This window comes from Pteropus alecto, unplaced genomic scaffold, assembly GCF_000325575.1.
Source record: "Pteropus alecto unplaced genomic scaffold, ASM32557v1 scaffold92, whole genome shotgun sequence".
Lineage (NCBI taxonomy): Eukaryota > Metazoa > Chordata > Mammalia > Chiroptera > Pteropodidae > Pteropus > Pteropus alecto.
The window spans coordinates 12591278-12599816 of record NW_006432447.1 but is presented as its reverse complement, the minus strand read 5'-3'; positions in this window follow the sequence as shown (position 1 = coordinate 12599816).

Here is an 8539-nt window from a genome sequence, read left to right as displayed (position 1 = left end):
ATACATGTCTATGCAAAAATTCTATTTCTTCTTTTATAACACCCTTCCTAATTCTACTGTATGAATGTAATATCTACCAAATATTTTCTCTATTAATTAAAGTCCTTTACTTATGGAATAACTTTTTTAAAAGCTCTCTAAACCTCTTACGCTCTTAAAAAAAAATCTCCTCATAGAGAAATTCTTAATTCATTACTTGATACCACAATAATTGAAAAGTATTTATTCAAACTGATTTATTTTGTCTTTCCTTCTCCAGTACCCACTATCTGCATAAGCTCAAACAGATATGATGAGGGGAGAAAAGTGTCACTCTTGCATCTGCACAAAAGTCTGTGGAAACTCTTGCATACCAAGTGGACTAGTCCACATTATATTTTTCCTCCCATCCATAATTATAATAATCAGAATGGTTTATAAGACCTTCAATTCTGCTTTCTTATTCTTTTTCTTTTTCTTTTCTCTATGCTAAGATCACAGAGATAAATAAATTTTAGCAGTGTATATGGAAAGAAAATCTTTCCTAATTCACCCAATCAAGTTATTCTGAATCCAATCTTTCCATGCCTTGCAAAATCAGTTATATCTGGTTGTTTTCACAATTTCCTGATTAAACCTGTCAATAGATTTTCTACTGCTCATTCTGTTATTTATCCAAAGCATTAATGAACTTCTCTACCTCCTGTGGATCCATAAATATTTCTGTTTTATTATCAAAAACAACCCTTAATTGGACTAAAAATAGGATTGTAGATCTATCTGCTCCACCTAAGTAATGAATTAACTTTTCTGGCTCTAAAGTCACCATTTATTTAGTCATCATTCACTGATATTTATTGCATGTCTGCCACACGCTGGGCACCATTCCTGGGGCTCAGAAGTGATGAAAAAGGCAAGCAGGGCCACTGTTCTCATGGATCTCAGATTCAGGAAGAGAGAGAATTAATAAACATGTCACCAAATAAAGGAGAAAACGATGAAAAGTTCTGTAGGACTATAGAATGGGGAAATCAACAAGGTGACTAGAAAGAAGAAAAGAGAAATGTTTGCCAAGGAGGAGTAACCTAGGAAGTCCTCTTTGAAGATTTAACATCTGAGCTGATGCCAGAATAATGAGAAGGTGCCAATGAAAGGGGAGAGATTTTTCAAACAGTGGGAACAGAAGTTGCAAAAGCTCAGAGTCAGAAACTTAGTGTGTCTGAGGACAATAAAAAATGACATGTGATTGGAACTAAGTAAACAAGTAACTACAACTAAATTTTTCAACTACCTGTCTTTAATGATAATGGCTAAAATATATTAGGTCCATAGTATGAGCCAAGCATCAAATACATTCATTCATTACTTCGGTTAATTAAAAAATAACAGCAGAAGGAAGCTAACTTTTATTATTCCCATTTTGCAATGGACTAAATTGAGGTTCAAGGAAGTGAGTGAGTTGCTGAAGGATGTTAAACTAATAAGTGAACTGACCCAAACTTAATCAAACTCAAGTCCTTAACCAGTAAGTTACACTGTCAACTTGACATCTTTTTCTATTAATAATTTGAATTATTTTTTTCCTTGGTGTATGTATTACTTTTGCAATTAGAGTTAGCCACTTTTGTTTCAGGACTACTATATCCAATACCTTCAGCATCTGTCTAATACCTTATTAGGTAGAAGACAGCTGGTAACTGTTTAGCAGCTAACCTCCATCTTCCTTCAAGAAAGCCCTGATTTGTAGCATTTGTGGATTTTCATGGTGTAAAATTTCACACAATGACCTATATCAAGCTAACAATGAGTCTTCTGCTAAATGTACAGATGGAGAAAAAACGTGCCCAATTAGCTCTTCTGAGCCAATATGAATGGGTGTCAATATACCACTGTTAGGAGATGTCCAATAAATATTCATTTGAAAGAAAACCTACCCATAGGAAAAGAGTTTGGAATCCCTTAATGAAAGCCAGAATCATAAAGGCTAAAACAAAATGCATTTTATTACTCTCCATCCTCTAAATTTACTAGTTGGGAGAAAAGTAGGAGGCAATGCATGAAAAAAATGGATATCTTTTTCTTTTATTTGTGCCAATGAAATTTGTATCACTGACACTTGAAACATTTTGCCATTGAGTTTGCTCATTGTTGAGTGAATCGTCTCTGAGAAAGTAGCTCACACAAATGGTTATTTCAAAATGAAGAGGCACAGCACCTTAGGTACCTATATAAGTTCAGGATGGTTTTGCTAATTGAGAATTTAGGAGACCAAGCCCCTGGGTGCAGTACCTAAGGAATTGTTTTACAACATGGAAGCCATTAGACAATATGGACCTTTTATGAATGAGCAGGAATCTTTGCAGTGCGGGTGGAGAAACTGCCTTCCAAGTGCAAATTCCAACGTAGAATCGCCAAATAATAATTCATGACAGAGATACAACATATGCTCTCATGATAGAGTGGGAGTTACAGGACACAGAGAGCAAGTAAGCAGCAGAACCTCCGTGAGTTACGGCACCTCATTGCCATTATAAAACATCTTTATTGGGAGGGAAAATGCAATATTTTGGTAGAAGGCGATGAAGTAGGTAGTCTGGATGGCTCACTTATGGTAGAATGTGCAATTTTACAGCTGGGATATGCCTGTCTGCTTTGTGTCTTCTCTGACTCACAGCCTATCCTGAGCAGGCATTGAGTATACACAGTTTAATCCATAAAGCAATCAAGGTGCTTAGCTAGAACTTGGGAAATGGAGAATTTTATGAAAGGGGAGCCTATATTTTTCTACACAAAGTTCTCAAAATGCCATTCTCTTCCCCCCCTTTTTAAAAGTTAATTTGATTTGCTCAGCTTTTGTGAAGGTCACTGCCTGTGTTTTCTTGGGGCAATTAGATTAATTCACCTGTATAAAATACATTAATTTTTTTTTAATGGTTAGAGTTTGGGAGTTGCTGCCATTTTCTTAGTAAAGTCTTAATTCTAAGAACACATTCATGGAGCCTTGCAGTTAGGTACAGAAGCCTAGTGCCCTCGGATCATTGAGGCTTACAGCAATCATCTGATTTATTTTCCAACTGGAGTGGTAAAGGAGGTGGCTCATAAATTCATCAGAGAGAGGCACATGCAGTCTAAATTTTTAGAGCCCAAAAAAAGTTGACCATGCAAAGCCTTCAATCAGATTAACGTGTGAGAAGAGATTCCCCCCCACCCCCACCAGGAGCAAGAAAAGGGCATTCATGCTCTCTCTCTAAAAAAAAAAAAAAGAGTTTCGTTCTAATGTTTTTGTGTATTTTTTCATTTTTTCTCATAAAAGGACAAATTAGGACATTTGAACCTTTTATAGTGGTTTGGCAAACCTGAATATCAAAATAACATGAGAAAGTTTTATACCCAAAGAGAGAAGTCTCGGAGAGTAGAGATGAGACTGGAGCCTTGCTGAAAACACACTATATCTAAAAGTCTCTACTCTATACCTTATCATTTTCATCAAAATGAATATAATTCCTCTATGCAATCATTTAAGAGTGAATTCGTATATTCATTCTTTCTTAAATTACCTGCTAGTTCTGTTGAAATACTCCTTTAAAATATTTTGAATCTCAATCATATGTTGAGGGGAGGTTTGAAAGATGAGAAGAGGTCATCAATTTCATGATTTCAGTGATATGACTCTGGAATGTCATTATTTTCCTCTTATAAATTTGATCTGTAAAGAAATACCATAAAATGGTCATGGTAATTCTCCATAAGGTGGTCTTCTAACATCTGTGTTTAGAAAAGAAAAGGGGTACTTTGAGTGATACACATTGCTAGTAAGTCTTCTTTATTTGTTATTGTCTTTTAAAAAGCATGAAAATGTCTTTCCTATTTGGAGTTGTTTTCAGGAAATATGGACTCCTCTCTCTCTCATTACCTCCTGGCTACACTCACTTTCTATGCTATTTGTGTATCTACATTATTCATGCTTACAAACCCAGCTGTAAAATAAAAATAGAGTGAATGAATGAGTTCTAAGGATCAACATAAAAATATGGCCTGAACTCAGCCAAACCTTGAATCTAACTTATTTTACATGGCTCACCATTTTTTTATTTCATACAAAATTCTATTAGCCAAACTACTTCTCTTCTGAAAACCTGGTGATCTTAAAGTAAGCTTTATGCCTAGGACTCTCTTAATTAAACTAATAAAATTTGTAATATTCCATATCTTCTACAATTCCTATAGGACCTGAAAAGTTTTCATATCATCAAAAGGAAAGAAAAGTACTTGGTTTTCTTTCTCTGTTTCTGAAATTTAGATCTCTTTGCTTTTATTTACTCACCAGTCTGAAAACATCATTTGATTTTCTTTGAGGCTATTAAAAAAATTAATACAGAAAGGCCCTAACTTCACTGTGCTCATATTCTGGGAGGCATGGTCCTCAGAGACCATCTTAGGCTGGCGGCTGCTGCCCCTGATGCTGTTAGTAAATTGAAAAGCAAAACACCACTGACACAGTGAAAAAGCATGGTCAACTTTACATTAGACTTCATTGTTCCTGCTAGAATGCACTGCTTTGCACACATAATAGTGACTGATCTGGGTGATCTTTTTCACTTGGGGGAAAAAACGTTTTTAAACTCATTTTATCAGCCCCAGAGTTTCATGTGTATAAAACAGAGAATTATGTATGTGACAGGGCTCAACGCCGGGACGAAGAGATCTCCAAGCCTGGAATGAAAAACATATAGTTTGCTGGCAATTTGAGCCTTTTGTAAATTCTCCTCTCAAGCTGATTCGCATGGCTGAGTAGAAAAATGTGTATTCCTCATTGAACTCCAACCGGCAGCTTCCTAGCTTTCTGCCGTCAATTGTACTGAAATCATTGTCAATTAATCAACTGGAAGAGCAAACACCTGCCCAATTTATTATTATTTTTTACAAGTAATTAGGGGGTCCAATAAAGCAGCAGGAGTGGATACATTTTCAGGTAAAAGCATATGTCAAAAGCTGCATGTTTCTAAGCAATCCCGTATCAACGAGAGAAAGGGGTGGTGGAGGGGGAGAATATGTCTTTTGACAACAAACAACCACAAAAAATTCTGAAAGGAGGAACAAAGAGGCTTGTCAAGCAACGATCTTTATTGCTTAAGATCCCAGCACCTGCAAGCATGTTTAAGAGCATCATGTGTGAGAAATATATGTAGGTCACTGTTGTTGTGTAGGTGGCATAGGTACGGTTGGCCTGGGTACAATGAGCCTGTATCTATCTGTTTTATGTGTATTTGGTCATCCAGACAACAGAGACAGACACTAAACTTTGTCTCTTCTCCATCGAGAAAGAGAAAAAGGAGGGAGAGGCAGAGAGAAAGAGAGAGAGAGAGAGAGAGAGAGAGAGAGAGAGAGAGAGAGAGAGAGAGAGAGAGAGAAGCAGAGAGAGAGAGAGAGAGAAGCAGTCGGGTGGCAGAAGCCCATGTACACTTGCACAAAACAGGTGGTGTTCTAGTTAGGATGCCATATTTGCTATTTAGGGTTCCTGTGATCTCTGGAAGGATGGGTAAGCTATAGGGTGCGTAGGATGAATCTACACAAAGAATCCATAGCGCTCCAAGCCTACAAGCTCGACCTGGCACTCCACATACCGAGATGGGTTATCTCAGCAAGCCTGCTGCAGAGGCTTTCTGAAATTTGGGTTACCACATTTAGCTGTGGGATTACAACATATAATACCACAGATAGGAGATAATGCCTCAGGCGTGCGGCTGTGGCAATGTAAGCCTCGCAGGACTAATTATGGCAGATTTGGGGGCTGGGGGAGATGGAGGTGAGGCAGGACGTGGAATGCGTAATACAACATGGCTTGTGGCTTGCTAGTGACTGTCATGGCATACCCGCTCCTGCAGCCTGGTGCCTCACCTACACTGACAAACCCAAACAAAGCTATAAAATATTCTGTTCCTCCATCCTTTCTTCTGAGGCAGACAAAAATAAATCAGAATTTATTTTCCTCAATAGGAGTCTAACAGCACATAAAAAGGGTAAAATTTATTTTTATTTTTTTTTCCTTACTTTTACCTATCCTTTTGGAGGCTGAAGTTAAAATTTCCTCTCCAATGGCACTGTGTGATTTTTTTCTTAATGATTCAGTGCTCATTGCTTCCAATGGCTAGAAGCTCTCAAGGTATTTGTGAAACAAGTTGTCATCTCTTGGCACCTCACTAAAACTTTGTTTCTTTACATTTTTGTTAGTGAGCTTTATTTCTCACTGTATTTCTGTTGAATAATCTCCCAAATACTTGAACAAGTCCTAGACAAATCTGGTAGAATTCAGAATAAAATTGAACTGTAATGATAATTCTTGCTAGTTCAGCTGTCTGAGATTTTGAATCTATTCACATTTCTCATATCCCAATGTTTCCTTCTTATTTACAAAGACCATTTAAATACTATATCAGCTCACAAGAGTCATTTCACTTATCTCAATTTTCTCATAAGAAAAAATTGCTTATCATAATCTGTACCCTACTCACATTACCAGATTGTTACGAAGCTCAAATGCAAAAAGGTGTTTTTCACATAACTGAAATATTTTCAATGTACTATTGTATTATAATCTCTCCTCCTTTCTCCTAGATGCAATTCTTCTTAATCTTGGAGAAATGCACCATGAGATTTGGAGTACCTAAGAGACATAACTTCTCCAGAAAATCTTAAAATATATTCTGAAAAGTACAAAGTATGTTAGTTATCAGTGCTTTTCTTGAATTATTTTAGGATCTCTGCCTTTTGGATATATGTTAGGATTACATTTCCTGCCCACTTGTGTTTGGATGGAATTATCTGAGTAGTTCTGCACAATTAATTGTGATCAGAAGTGCTGTGAGTCACCTCTGATCCGGGGCATTTAACAGTCGATATGTGGATGAAAATTTCAAGAGCTTTCTCTTTTTCCTCTAGCATGGCAATTGTCTCACTTTACATGTCAGCTCTTTCTTCAGGTTTGGCCCATGGGTGACTACTACAAACACAATACTCCTGCCAACCCTTACAGACAAGTTGGACATGGAGCATGCACAGGAAATAAATCTTTATTAAAATAAACCACTGAGATTTGGGGAGCTCTTTGTTACCTTAGCACAAGTTAGCCAATCCTAACTATTAAAGGAGTTCACTAGGATGACAATACATGTGACCTGTAAAAGGAGATGCAAGATCAAATAAGTTTGGGAAAAGCTAGTTTGAACAAAATTCAATAGTCCACTTAGGTTGTTTTAGATTTATTAATGGTGTATGAATTTTCACATGTCTATTGTAAAGAAATTAAAACGTCCCCAATAGAGTACTGTCTGTTTAAAGGTCATCCAAAGGACTTGCGCACCAAGGAATGCATGCCAACCCTCCACCACCTTTCCAGCCTTTATCCTCACAAAATGGCATCAGAGCAGTCCTCTTGCCTTTAGCTCATGGCGTAATGCTGGTTTCAATGCTGCTCCAGATTCTCTGTAATCCATTTGTTTGAGGAAGTCAATAAATTAATTCTCTTCTCGAATATTAGCTTGTTTCAAAGGCAAGTGTGTAATATTTTGCACATGGAAGAAAGAGTGGTGCTATTCTCTGGAAGGTGATATATATATTTTTAAAAAGGTAGATTTTGACATTTTTCTGGCTCACTAATCTCTTTTTCTGATTAAAAACATACACTTTGCTTATAAGAAAAAAAATATATTACCATACATGCTACAAATAGAAGCCAACACACCAAAGAATGTAACTGCTGCTAAAAGCTGGCTAATTGAAATGTAATTCATTAGTTTCCAACAGAACTCTCTCTATATGCACATGCACACATGCACGCACACACACACGTACACAATCCTTACCAAGGTTGCATTTATGTGTCTTTATCTGGTAATTTTTTTTTTTTTGCTGCATTTGAGAAACTGGAAAATTCTATTGTATTGAAAACTAAAGGTGGCCACTCACACACACAGCCAGTAACTATGTTCTTTTTCCATGACTATTTTTTGATGTGGGGTAATTGTATAGATGCCAAGCCAACCAAGCATTCAGTCTGTTTTTGGAGAGGGTTATCAGAATTTAATTCTCAAAATATTACCTTGATGCATATCCTAGGCCATTATATTTCAAGAGATTCTAGTTTCTTTTTTCAAAGTCACTGAAAACTAACCAGTTAGGTAAAGAACCTATGTTTCCAAGCCTTAGTTTGCAGGTGACTGAGATATAAGTAAATCTCAAATTGTTAGGGGAAAAAAAAAAGGTGGAGGAGAGGAAAAATTGAAAAGAAAAAACATGAAATGTAAAGGAAGGAAAAAAGAAAAGACTTGGAGGAAGGAAGAAGGAAGGAACGAAGGAAGGAAGGAAGGAAGGGAGAAAAATTCTACTCTTGTACTCATTTACTTTCTGAATTGACACACAAGCAGCCCAGATCTTATCAGATAATACACACATTTAGAAATCCGTCTGCACGTGTCTATGTTCCTACAGCCCATTCTGCCTAGCTAAAACAACATCTTTTTTTTTCCCAAAAAAATCTGTTTCCTTCTTACATAGTCCAAAT